The following is a 14,803-nucleotide window of genomic DNA, read 5'->3' on the forward strand; positions in this document are numbered from 1 at the left end:
AAGAGTGTGTAAATGGAAATATGACAGCGATGGATTTTATAAATTTTTTCATCTTGTTCTATGACTTGGTGCAAGGAAACAGCTGATTAGACTTTATAAAGCACAAACATGAACACACATCTATGATCTATAATTTTACACTTGCTATGAGTGTGAATACCCAGTCAAACACACTCATCTATATAGGTTTTATTATCTTTGTAAAAAAAAACAACCTGACTTTACTATTACCATATAACATATTGTTAATATAATGATGATTTAATATGATGATTTGCCTTCTACCAAACCTCTACCTCTACAAAGCCTTGAGATTTTTAAGAAGTTTATTTTCTCAAATTAAAGCTGCATTTTTGTTAACAAAATGACTTTACTCGTGAAGACCAACCAACTGCAATTATACATTATTCCTATCATTACAGGGATAATTGGCTACTTGTATTCAGTGCTATGACGCACTGCTGGTTTGAAATAGTGCGGCCCTTGCATTTCCGACAGCACTGTTTACATTCATTACTATAATGAGACAGCCTTTCAGGTTTTTCTAACTAGCATTCCTATATTTATATAAGGTGTTTATGCATTATATATAAAATAGGCATTTTCTTAACCACTTACCTGTGTATGAATGAAGTCGCAGACAGTTTGAAGCCTTTCTTATCTGATGAATGTCACTGACGTTCATCTTCAGGAGCTTTTGCACACACTGACTGCAAAATACTGTTATGGTGAGAAGAAGGCTGAGCTGTTTGTGCAAAGGTTTAGTGAAACATTCCCAAACACATATGCACACATATTGGTTCCACTATTGTGTGTATTACATCTAACAACTAAAAGCAAAAGGAAGTATTTTATTTTCCTCCATCCTTATGAGGAAGTTTGATCCTCACAAAGAGCGAAAGATGCCCAGATGAAAAGATGCACAATTAGATCGATACTGGGCTTTGAAAGCTCAAAAAGCTTCGTCACAGTCAAATCAGACTAGCAATGCAAAAGTTACACAGCTCAGCTCTACATGACTGCACTGGAGGATCTGATGAAAGAGTTGCAAAAGCAGTGCAACATCAGTGCACCCAAGGGTTAGTTCTGTCGTCCTCTCGATTCCGAAAACAGAATTACTGCTAGATATTTAATTCAACATGAATATATAATTGCTGTCTTTGTTTCCTGTTTAGAAAAAAAAGAGCCATAATATTATATAGCAAGGGTAGCCTGCTGGTGCAGTGGGTAGCATCGCTGCCTTATAGCTCCAGAGTTTGAGCTTGGGTAACTGTCTGCGTGGAGTTTCTGTGCATATGTTCTTCCTGGGTTTGTGTGGGTTTCCTCCGGTTCTCCAGTTTCCTCCCACTGTTTAAAAACCTGCAGGAAGGTGGCTGGGCTGCGCTGAATTGTCCCCACGGTGCCCTGTGAGGGACTGGCATCCTATCCTAGGGCATGTTTCAATATACAGATGACTTTCATGTGGATCTTCATTATTCATTGCCCACGGTAATGGGGCTTTAAGTGCAAACACTTTCTCAGACCCTGTGAGGAGTTTTGTTAGCAAGGTGTCAGACTCCCACTGCTTGTGCTTAATCAACCACAAGTTCCTGTCTGAAGATGCAGAGTTCTAATTGCACTTGACTAATCATCCTGCTGGTCAACATCCTCATAAACATATACCTTTCACCGCCTATATATAAAAATGTTGTTAATATGCTGAAACTTTGTGTTTGGTCCATAATATTTTGTATTTATAAATATTTAATAGTTATATTGAAAGCATCACAGTGTGGTCCGGCGCTGTCTCAGATCAGAAAGCCCTCCAGCAGGTGGTGAAAACTGCCCAATACATCACTGGTGTCCAGCTACTTTCCATCAAAAACAATCATCACAAACTCTGCTGAGAAGTATAATCAAAGACACCTCTCACCCCAACCATGGTCTGTTTACTGCTCTAGCATCTGGGAAACGCTACAGGGGTCTTCGCTATCGCACTAGCAGACTCAGGAACAGTTTCTTCCCATCAGCTGTCAGCCTTCTGAATTCTGAACTCAGGTGCTGAAGTGTACACTCCTATTCTGACCCATGTTATATATAAAAAAAACTGCACTGTACAATATTAATGCTTAAATACCACCTGCATCTTGTCATTTGGACTACCATGGTAACTTGCGCTTACACCCCTTTACATTACACCTCTGAACTTGCCTCCTTACACATTACTGACTAATTACTACATGCACCTTCTGTATTTGCACTGAGCTGGTCTCTACTTTCTCTACCAGATAAATATATACCTCATATCTCTATATCTCTGTACAATGCACCTTGTATATTTGTACTCCTTGTCATTTGCACTGAGCTGGTCTCTATTTTCTCTACCTCATACCTTGCACTTGTGTCACACACACACACACACACACACACACATATATATACACACACATAATGCTATTTGCACTTGGTTAGATGCTAACTGCATTTCATTGGCTATGTACTTGTACTCTGCACAATAACAATAAAGTTGAATTTAATCTATCTAATCTAATAACAACAATAACAATAATATTTGCAGTAAACTCTAACAGATTTGTCCACAATGCCATTTTTTTGCATCCACCTATAAGTGTTTTCATCCTTGTGAAATAATTGACCGAAAGATCCCCATTATGCCAAACCATTCCATCCATCATATTAGAGCGATCCTCCCTTTTTTCTGGCAATAAGCGATCTAGTCTTAACCCAGTGGTTTGCCGAGTTGCCCTAGTCCTGCGTATTTGCTTTGCGGACCTGAACCAAGTAATCGGGTAATTAATAAACTCTTCCTGAGTCAAGGTGCACATGTTAAAGCAGGAAAACACTAACAATATTTTCACATTCAAAACCCAGGAGGTTATCGGCGTACCTTTGTTGCTAGTAATGTTTGGGCTTCATGTATTTCATTCCATGAACCTACAAACAGTATTTTACCAGATGCACACATTCACATTTTCTATAAAATGTCTTGTTACACACAATAGGTTTGAGTAAATTTACATTTCAAACACTTGAAATTATTTATCACCTGCGTCTTAGACCACGCTCTCAAAGACTCACTTATAAGTGATGCATGCTGGTCTGTGCCATTCATTTGATGAATAATTTCACCCTCTGCACAAATGGCCAACAGCTCTTTCACTGACTCGCTCCAATTTTTTTTTACACAATTCTCCTGTTCTGCTTCTTTGTTGGCTTTAGGCTTTTTCTCCTGTTATCTCTTTCGCAGTGCTGACTTTTATATCACATGGGCCCTCCTGATAATTTTTCTAAGAATTGTACTTGGTCTCTTTCTGCTTGATTGCCGTGTCAAGCTCTTTCTTGCATTCAACTCTTTCTTGCATTCACACTTAACCCCGTCCCTGTTAATGACCACCAAATTCCCGCATAAAAGTGCATGTGTAAAAGAGGCTGAGCATGCACAGAAAATTTCTAAAGCACTTCAGGATTACGAACTACTGCATTGAAAAAAATTGACACTGATGTATTCACAAATTAGAATTTACTGTATTTGCATACTCAGGCACATTTTTTTTTTTTTACCAAAGTTAGTTTACTATTAATTCCACAGAGGGCTAAACAGCTATCTGGCTTTTAATACTTTCATAAATATTTCAAGCCATTGCAGGAGGTTGAAAAGCCAGCGAAATTTGCTGAAACGCTTGATGCCGATTTGCACCATGCTGGTTTGAGGGATGTCAGAGTTAGAGCTCTAGAAAAAATATTAGGTATAGAAAGCTGTAGCTGAGGATTCTTTAAAATAACCTGAGCATGGTTGCGTATTATTAGGAAATGGTGGAATTGATAGAGCGCAAGAATCCCTGCCTGGATTAACTGCCTGAAAATCAAAGCCATAGTAAGCTTCAAACCAGAAAACATTTTAGGAGACATAGTGGCAATGAACATAAGTAAGTACTAAACAAGTACAATGCTTTCCATTGCACTAATCTTAAAAGCCTATCCTTGTGAACTGGAATTCACAGGGAGGAAAACAATAAAAATGGCACTTCGGGAAAAAAAACAAAAAAAACAAAAATAAAACCAAAACATATTGAATGATCTTAATAGAAAAACTGTCCACCTTGAAATCACCAATCATTAACCGCTTACAATCTTCTTTACTGTTGTTATTACATTACATTATTTCTAAACCTGAAAGTAATGTCCTATCTCCAAAGACAGGCTCAGCTCAGGATTGATGGTGATGTCGATTTCCAAAACTTATTCCCTAGCACACTAAAAAGCAATCTAAAGTGAGTAATGCATCAGCGAGTGCATGGAGCATTTGTTCATTTAGATGTGACCCTGAGAAGCTGCTTATGTGATTTTGTGCATGGCATCTCTGTAAACAGAAAAACAAATAAAAAGTCTATCAGGCAGTAAAGAAGTCACTTTCTTTAAGCATGATGAACACTGAGCTGCACTAAAACCACACTCGCCTGAACTGAAGCTCTGTAGCTCAGGCTTTTTTTCTTTTCTTCTCTTTTTTTTTTTAATAAATATGTTCTCTTCTGCCCTTATTTTAACTCATGAGTTGCCCAGCGGATAGTTAGTGTCCCTGATTTGTGCCGAAGCACACCTCAGAGGATCGGGCTAATAAAGCTCGGATGCTAATTGAGAAGTAAACAGAGACAAGCACTCTATGAGCTGCAGGTCTCTAGAGTTATTAGTCTCTTGCATGATGAAAGAGCTACACAAAAACAAATTCCTCCTTCTGGACTATGGGAAACCATAGAGCAGGGGAAAAAAAGAGCTCATAAAAGAACACACACTACTATAAATCGAGCAGTTTTATCCAGAATTTCATTTATACAAGAATAGCCGTATAAACCATATTTAGAGACACAAAACTCTTACACATGCCTTTGTTGGGACTGAAAATTGGAGCCGGATGCAGCTGCAGTAAACTTCTTATTTACAAGGAACAGTCAACGCATTTATTTCACCTTGTTAGTCTGAAGTTAAAACTGATCCCTAAATAATATCTGCAATATAAACAGCATTTTAGTGACCAACTGACTGAAGCATAATGGGATTAAGTCTGCATTTATTCACAGAGGGCAAACTCGCCTCATTCAAAATGAATATATCTCTGTGAGTGAGTTTTCCCAGAGGCTGACTGGATGCCACAGTGCTCACCTTGCTGCTCTTTTCTTCACACACACACACACACACACACACACACCACTCTTTAAATTCTGATTAACATTCTGAATCCATTTGGACCCCGGATATATTAATTCATTGGCCTTTCCTTTAATAAGGGATGATTAGCTTCACAATGACTTTATAATCTCTAGGCTGGTTCTGTCGGGAGCCGTTAATACAGACCCCGCAATCTACAGGCCGCACATCGCGCCATCAAAAGTGTCGGAAAGCCAAGCAACCCCTGTGCCTCTCTGTACCTACTTGTATGGTGTCATCAGCCCTTGATGTCCAGCAGTGATGGCTTTAAGCCACAGGGATAACATGGAAATAATGAAAGCAATAATGAGAAGCCTATGTCATCGTTTCAGGTTATAGCACAGGACAGACTGGTAGAGGAAAAGAAAAAAACAATAGAGATATATTTATATTCTGCTTTGTTTCAGAACTGAAACTGATTTTATTGTTAATTTACTCTCGTACTGAAATATGAGTGCAGACCCTTCAAACATATGAAATGAGAATAAATGTTTCATTTAGTCCACAATTCATATTCTATGCCACCATCCTGTCTCTCTGCTATGAAACTAATCATCAGTTAGCTTCATAGACTCTTAGAGATGAACAGTACAGCTCTATATGAATACTTAACCCCCCTGCAACACATAATAGGCCAATCTGTATCCTGCATAATGACATTAATTAATTAGTATGCTGACTACTGCAATCTTAATATATGCATTTAATGTTAGGATTATTTTTGTCCTTTCTTTTTCAATTTTATAACAAACAGAAAACATGGAAAAGAGAGCAAAGAGGCTCGCTGCCTGATTCAAAAATTTCACCCATAAACTGCGAAAAAAAATTGAATTTCCTGTAATAAGATTACAATAAGCCACATGAGAGTATTAAACGTATTTCTACAAATTTCAATGATTCAATGCAGGATTCTAGCTGCTGCGATCACGGTTTGGGGTGTAATGCCTTAAAAGCTCAACCAAATACTGAGAGGCCAAACCATGCAACGTCTTGTACATGAGCATGAAGATTTTAAAATCAACACAAACCTGACAGGGAGCCGCTGCAAGGACATGAAACCAGGAGTGATGTGATCACGTGTCCTGGACCTAGTCAGGATTCTAGCTGCTGAATTTTTCACATACTGCAGTTTATTTATCGTAGACTTAGAGACTCCAGCAAGGAGCACATTGCAATAATCAATGCGAGAAAAAACAAAAGTATTGATCAGCTTTTCAGCCACAGAGAAAGATAACATAGGGCGCAATCTTGCAATATTTCCTGAATATAGTCTAATGATTTATGTATTTCCTATTATATGATGACAATAAACCAAATATAAGATTATTAAACTTATTTCTAAACATCTTTAATAGTTTCACTATTACTTTAAATGTTCTTGTCTTATTGGCAGATAGGTTTGCTTATTTCTAGAAATAAATGTTTAAAAGGAAAATAGAATCAAGTCAAGTCAAGTGGAGTTTATTGTCATTTCAACCATATACAGCCAGTTAGTACATAAAGTGCACAAGTGCAGACGTGTGCAGACATCACAAGACAGTACAGTGACTACTGGGATAGACAATGGGCACAGTAAGTCCCAGTGCAGCGCCGACCAGTACACAGTTCTTTTAGAAAGTGAATCCAGTGACAATAGTGCAAAGAGTACAAGAGTACAGTACAAGTAGCTGAAATAGTGTAAACATAAGAGTAGCAGCCTATGTACAGTATAATAAATAGTGTAGCAGCATAATGTAATGTGCAAAAACTTGCAAAAAAATGCAGAGAGGATGGAGGATGATCAGTTGTGTGTGTATATATGTATGTATGTGTATGTGTGTGTGTGTGTGTGTGTGTGTTCCTTCAGTCCAGTTTCTGAGTATTGAGGAGTCTGATAGCATGGGGGAAGAAACTATGGCACAGTCTGGTCGTGAGGGCCCGAATGCTTCGGTAACATTTAAATAATTTCTGAATTTTGAATAAGAACATTAAGAATAAGAATAAGAATTTTGAATAAGAACATTTAAAGTAGTAGTAGGAGGAGTAAATCTAGTAAAGATGTTCAGTAATAAGTTTATAATCTTACATTCGGTTTATTGTAATTGTATAACAGGGAGTACTAGATACATATGACTATATTCAAGATATTTTGTTTTACTTGCTGAGATGTAATTTTTTGCAGTGTATAACTGAGCCAGTGAGAAACGTCTCAGGACAAGCCAGATCAGACTTATTTATTTTCCACAGACTTATCTAATTCACCGCAGTCTGTGGGTGTCTCTGGCCACCTGGCATTTCCTCTCATAGGTCAGTGTAGCAGGCATTGAACAGAAAAGCGCACTTCTCTTGCTCTTTCTTTCATTTGCTAATTTTTCAATAACTGCAGCCAATTCTGTGCCATGTGTATCTCTGTTTTTCCGTGTTGTCTATAAGCTCTTTGCGAACAGGCAGTTCAGCATCAGTGTCATACTGTCTTATATCTGTGCATATAGTATGATTTAAATGTTTCCTGGCTTGAGTGCACCCAGATGAACTCCTCGTCTTAATAATCAAGCCCTTGACAAAAACTTAAATTGTGTGTGCAGTGTGGCACTCGTCCGGGGCTCGGAGCGAAGCACAGAGATGATGAAATGCATCAAAAAAAACCCAGCACTTCGTTCATTAACAGATTTGAATAATAATAGTGTGCGGTGTGGCGTGTTCAGTGATAGGCGTCCTTGTAAGGAACAGCCATATGCTATAAACGTATTGGAGCCTGCTTTCCATTTCTAAGTTACTTCATCCAGTATGTTCTCAAGAGAAACACACATGTTAGCAGTTCAGGCTTGGTAAAGGACAATTAGACTCAGACTGAAATGGCTGATGAGTGTGAGGGGGAGATAAATATCTGCTTCTTGTTTTGTCTTTCAGTGTCATCTGCTTTCCAACCCTCTTCTGCTACTGGCTCTTCTTATATCCATTATATCCTTTACTCGTGTCCTCTTCCCTTCTTGCCTTTTCTTTTGGGCAAAATTTGGCTCTCAAATTTAATTACAGACATCATTTTGTAATTCAAGACCTTGGAATCTCACCATTTTTGGCAAAAAAAAGGGGAGGGGGTTTAATGTAACATATGTTATCAACATGCTGCTAATTGCAGTATTTAGCTGAGCTTTTAACCCATTACACCCCAAACCGTGATCTCTGCTCCTCCAGTTCTGGTCTTTTAACTGTCCCTCAGACTCGTTTATGTACTTTGGGTGAATAGAGCATTTTCTTCCTCTGCTCCAAAACTGTGGGACTCGCTACCATCTGATCTTAGAGAAGCCCTGGCTTTTAGTGTATTTAAATCTCCTCTCAAAACTTATTTCTTTAGGATAGCTTTTACTTGATGACTTTAAAAAAAATTATTTTTACTATTATTGTTATTATTAATGAATTGTATTGCGTTATTAGCTGTTTTTGATACAATGCTTATGTACTTTGTTTTATGCTATGCACTTCTAATTTTTTCCTCTATGTAAAATGCCTTGAGAGACCTTTTTTTTATAGTTTTATTATTATTATTATTATTATTAGTAGTAGTAGTAGTAGTACCACCCTCTCTGTGGACTGTTTCATAATAAAGACGAAAAGCTTTTAATCAAAAATGAGTATTTTTTTTAAAAAAAGTTTATAAAAAATACATCTATTGGCACATGCAGAAAAAAAAAACAGGTCCTTCATGGGATTGCAGCTTTCTGAAAGAGTTCTGCTAGGAACCTTTGCTGAAAGGGAATCGCCCGGTTGTAGGGTTCTATACTGAACCTTTCACGGTTCTCCCAAAGCGACAAAAAGAAAAGAATGCTTAAATATATTAGCTTGAACTTTTTTTCCACTAAGAGTATAGATTCGATCATATGAATGAGTTCCTGCTTTAGACACTATTAAAGCTGCTTTATTTTAATTAATGAAATGAAATGATCAGAGTAACATGGTGCTGCCTCAGGCGGTGTTGTTGCTTTAAAGCTCCAGCGTTTGCGCTTGAGCTCTGAGAAGTGTCTCTGCAGAGTTTTACAGCTTTTTTTCCTCCACGTCCCAATAACATGCCGGTAGGTGAATTGAATGATTGAACAGTTTTCTCACAGCATGCCTCAAAACTACTCCCTTCAACAAATTAACTAATAAACTATACAGAGGGTCTTATAGAAACACACTAATCCACAATCAGACATAATTATCTAGTGTCCTAAAGGTTTTGCTATTGATACTACTCAATTCAGAGAGTCCTTAGGATCAGCGCTTGTGTTATGTTTGTGGATGAGAACATGGCTGCATGTATTTAAAAGACATTTAACTTCTGCAGTTGGTAGAAATAATGCCACTGCCCTGAAACCAGACCTTTTGGGGTGGCCAAGTTAGATCCAATGAATTTATTGGAGTGGGAAGCGAGGGTGGGACACAATACTAATCCACATCCATAGAAAATAAAATCTGTGTATGGCCTGAGTAGGATCTCCATTGGACATAGAAGTCTCACACCTAAACAACTTTTATTTTTTTATCTAGCAAGCTACAGTACAAAAAAGTCTTAGCTAACATAACATTAGGCTACATCTTAAGACGTATGCTAGTGTTACGAATTCCATATATCTAGCTAACTGAAAAAAAAATCAGATGTTTTGCTTCCAAGTCATGAACATATAAAAGGTTCGATGAATGTTTGCTCACCCGTATGTTCGTAGAGATCAGTGGGAATAGGGAGTACTTCGCTTCTGCGTGTGTTAGCTAGCTAAACGTGCTTGTTCCTGCATGACGTCACACTTTTTGACAATCCTTCCCATTGATGTACAGTGATGATACATCAAATATTCCAGATAGGTTACATTATTATTCAAACTAGCCTATCACAGTGAGATTTACCAAGTCGTTCAGTTTCAGGTCATGTGACATGTAACTACCTGTCAGTGTAATTGACTGCATTGTCTCCAGCGAAAATTACCGTCACACACCCACACCAGCACAAATGCCTTGCTGGTGAAAAGCTTGTGATCCAGGGCTACGCTGATATAAACCTACAACCTGGAGAGAGGAGAAAAAAAAGCAGAGACCATTTCAAGTGGAGCGTGGTTCACAGTGTGCTCCTGATTGACTCTATTTAAATCCCTGTGAAGGATTAATTGGAGATGTGTGTTCCTGCAGAGACAGAGCAAAGCCAACCTCAGATATAGACCAAAAACAAACCACTACAGTCCTACAATATGAGCAGTAAACTCATATATATATATATATATTACTCAAAATGTTTTAAAAAGAGGCCTTCTGTTTATTATTATGCCAGAAATTACATTTTGGTGTTAGGGGAAGGGGAAGGAAAATTGTCTGCTGGATGCTGATTGCGCTGAAGATTAGATTAATTAGTGGAGCTCCTGAGAGAGGCTGACCATCATGGAGATGACGCAGGAGCTGTAATGTTTACCGATTTCTCCTATTATCTCTGTAGACAAAATCACTGAAGACTGTTAAAAGATGCAGAAGGCAGGAGCCCCTATCTCCAAGTACTGAAATCTAACTCGTGTTGTGATAATAAAATTTACGCCCAAGGTCTCACGTCTCACTAGACTCTCACCAGTTAGCTTTCTTGTTTTTTTTTAAGCACAAAAAAAGTATAATGACTGTATAACAAAGTTATACTTGCTACACTTTATGAAGAATTCAAGACCATTGAGAATGGAGAATAGTTTCCCGAAAAGCAGTGAAGTTTGGGTTTTTCTTTCTGCTCTTAGCCAGAACAAAACAGGGATGGTTTTTTTCCATCCTGCTCCAGTTTGCAATGAGCAGCAGATGTTGGAACAGAAACTCCGTTTTTTTTGTCTGGCTACCAGGACAATAGTAACATCAATTACGGTTATGTTCAATGACAGACGTACTGCATGACTTGCAGTCATCTGAGCACAAGTGAATTCATACGATAAATGCGGTTTAGAGGAGTGACAGGATTAGGTGATAAATAAAAGTGCGTGCTTGATGAGGTGATTGACAGTTTTGGACATGACAGTCGAGCCTCATGAAAGCACACACACTTTCCAACACACTCTGTAGCAAAGCCATGTCTTGCTCTGCTGTAAACTGTTATAAGACCCTCAGTGAGGAGTTCTCTGCAGATTTGCCAGTATGTAGCTCATTTTGAAGTTTAAGCTAGCTCATCGTACTGATATTATAACTAGCACACTAACGTGAATAAATTAAATCACGATATAAACCAAGGCAGCTAACACTAGCTAAATTTCATAACAATTTATCGATTGTATGATCTTAGTGAACAGCCGGAGCATAAAAGAGCACTTCTCCATTCAGATGTGAAACTTACTGCAGGTGCCAGAACGAGATGAACATCACGGAGAGCTGCAATTTTTTTCCCTCAGAAATACTTTGTGTTGAGTGTAAATGTTGACTACTGTTTATATTTTCAGTTGGTACATTACATTAGCTACTTGTACTTACATTACTTTGATTAACATGATGGCTTAGCTAACGTCAGGTGCAAAGTCTCAGTCAGTCATGACTCTCTAAAATGACGATCTAAAATCTTTTCCTGACAACGGTAAAATCAATATACTTACACAAATGATACAACTAGAATTTACCAATTATTAATTATAACAATTATAAACAATTATTAACTAATAATGCTGTACTTGCCACTTTGAGATAGTACTCAATGTGTCATTTTAATTTGCACTTGGTGGCTCCAATTTTGACCTACTGTGCAAACTCAGTCAAAGATGATGACTTTCAATTCAACAGGAATAAATGGTGTGATGATGACCACTCATATGTACACTCCTGGAGAAAAAAAAAGGCCAAATATGAAGCTTTTAATGGTCTTAACAACAAATCATTGGTCAGGAAATGAGCAAGAATGAAACGAATAGATAAAGGAAGTTAGTATGCGAGAGCTTTTCCCTTTAATTTCTTTAAATGTTTAAGTCTTGTGGCTCTTGATGAGCTGCATCAGGTGCGGCAGAGAACCAAATAATCACTAATCTTTTAAGAAAAAAAACATCCCAGAAGATATTTTTGGAAAATGTTGTACACCCATGTGACGTGTTAGTTTGAATTTTACATCAAACATTTTAATCATCATCATGATTTTACCTTTGTGTACAAGAAGACTATAGAAGTGAATTTCCCTGTTTCTAGATTTTCCCCAAACAAACAGTTCACTGCAGCAAAAGGAAACCAGCAAATGGAGGCACAGGAGCTCTCAGGAGTGCATCTGTTTCATTCCTGCTCATTTTCTCACCAGTGGTTTGTTGTTAAGACCATTAAAAGCTTCATATTTGCCTTTATGGGCTTGGTCCATTGAGTGCCCAGGAGTGTACAGTCTTCGGGTAGAAAGCATTAGGAAGGTTATATAGGAGCATTTTGAAGTCAGACACGTTATTTAGTATGTGTGTGTAGCACTTTATTTAAATCCCAAGTCAGCTCTCTGGCCACAAATACATTCGTCTTTTTATTTACAAAGATTGTAAAAATATTGTGATGGAAACTGAGTGAGACATATGGACCATGTGTAGAGAACTCGAACTGGACAGAGTTGAGAAGCTAAAGCGCACAGCTATCGAAGGCAGTATGTATGAATGAAGGATCGATATTGACCTTCGCTCAGGAACTCAAGGCTGTCAGATGTGCTTACTACACTAATAAAGTCTCCATCAAACACCTTGGCAGCTCCCAATCAGGCTGTGGTCCTTGCATGTTTCCGCATGCTGTTTAGGAGTGTTGCTGTGGGGCTGTTATTCCTCTCAACAATCCTTGAACTTTAGAAAGTGCCATAAACGTTTGTGGTTATTGATTAAGCATTGCACCCAAGGGAGCATTTGTAGTGGCAGCTGTAGAGCTGAACTGAGAGTGAAATACACACTCGGGCCACCGCTAATGGACTAATGGATGGACAGTCAGCTAGCACTGATTTTTGTTTTTAATCAATGTAACAGAAAGGTATCACTGAGGCATCATCAGAGCTGTCAGAGAGCTGGTGTTGCTTATCCGATGTGGGTCCCAGCTATTCAATCGCTGACCTGATCCCACAAATTAAAGGCTTGATGGCTAAGATGATGTTTACTGCATACACAATTTAGTGTCTTCTTTGGCAGGGTCGAAAGTTCGGAGGCTTTCATGCAGAAGACTATGTCTATTTTCAATCTAGCAGCTGTTTCTATGTCTCCATCATTTTTTTTTTTCTTTCATAAAAGGCCATGCACTACCTATTGAAAGAAAGTAAATCAATAGAGAGTGGAGAGAAAATCGCAGGAATCTGTCAAACCACATAGGTTGCTGTCTGAAAGGCAGCAGTGAACATACAGGCTGGTTTTTATCACCCAGACATGTTGGTCTTAAAGAGCGCTTGGCCCGAGTTTCAATTACTCCCTGAGGAAAACAAAGAGGTCAAGTGCTAAGCTCACTCCTGAAACGGCAAAGCTTTTCATGTCTGGGGAAGTGTAGGAGGACACGGAGGCTTTTAGCAAGGCACGACTGTATCAATTTAATGTTACAAGAAAAAGTGTACAGGTGGAATTTTCACTAACTCACACTATTCAGCTTTTTTTCCACAGCACTATTATTATTATTATTATTATTATTATTAGTCTGGATCTTGCCAGTTTTGCTCCCACTCCACAGTTAATGCACTTCATTATACTCTACTAGTGAACATTCAGGTTTTTTTCCCCCGTCTGGTCAAAGCGAGATGGCTGTCAGAATTTCCCTTTTATTGCAGACACACTGGGGAAATTCCCCATAAAGTTCTCCACATTACCCAATTAGTATTATCAGTTCCTTATTCTCTCTCTCTCTCTGTCACACACACACACACACATTTATGTTGTAAATGATTGTCCATAATTGTGGATTCATTATTTCATGAGATCAGTGAAAGTCACATTGTCATATCTTTTCTTCCACATTATAAAATCCTGACTGGATTCTTTTTTTTTATGCATAAATTATTTTAAAACATATCCAGATTCTTTCCATTTTAACTTATAACTGCATTAAATCACTTATATTAAAAATTAAGTGGATTGTCCATGTTTAAGAAGAGCATGCATAGAAAAAGGATTAAACCTTTTACATGAAATTTGCTCATGAACAACAACAAAAAAAAACATTCAGGGCTAAAATAACATGTCAATTACCAAAATTAGAGAAAATATCATTTTGTAAATAAAATATAGCAACATCACTAGGGCTGTTACATGATGCAGCTGATTTGTGAAGTTAAAACAATAACAAAAAATCTTTGATTAAAAAAAACACCTAATTAAAAATATAAAAGCTAAGGTGTTTATTGGAGTTCTTTTGACTTAATTTGAGATTTTGTGTAGAATGTTTTTAAAGAGAAACCAGCACTGAGTATGGCAAATAATCCAGAGCGCAGCAGAAATCAGGATCATAATTTCGCTTGATTTACAGTTATGTTATGGTCTCAAGTGATTTACATCTTTTATTTTAATAAAAACAGCCTGACTGGCCCTAAGTGTGGACACTAGTTTGCCTGAACAGATGTCCCAGTGTGTGTGTTTAGTTTTTGTTCTTTTCACAATACATTTATAATCTGGCATAGTCCTCGGCCATTTTCTGTTGCATCTCTGTTGCAGCA

The sequence above is a fragment of the Pangasianodon hypophthalmus genome, chromosome 9 (assembly GCF_027358585.1).
Source record: "Pangasianodon hypophthalmus isolate fPanHyp1 chromosome 9, fPanHyp1.pri, whole genome shotgun sequence".
Taxonomy (NCBI): Eukaryota; Metazoa; Chordata; class Actinopteri; order Siluriformes; family Pangasiidae; genus Pangasianodon; species Pangasianodon hypophthalmus.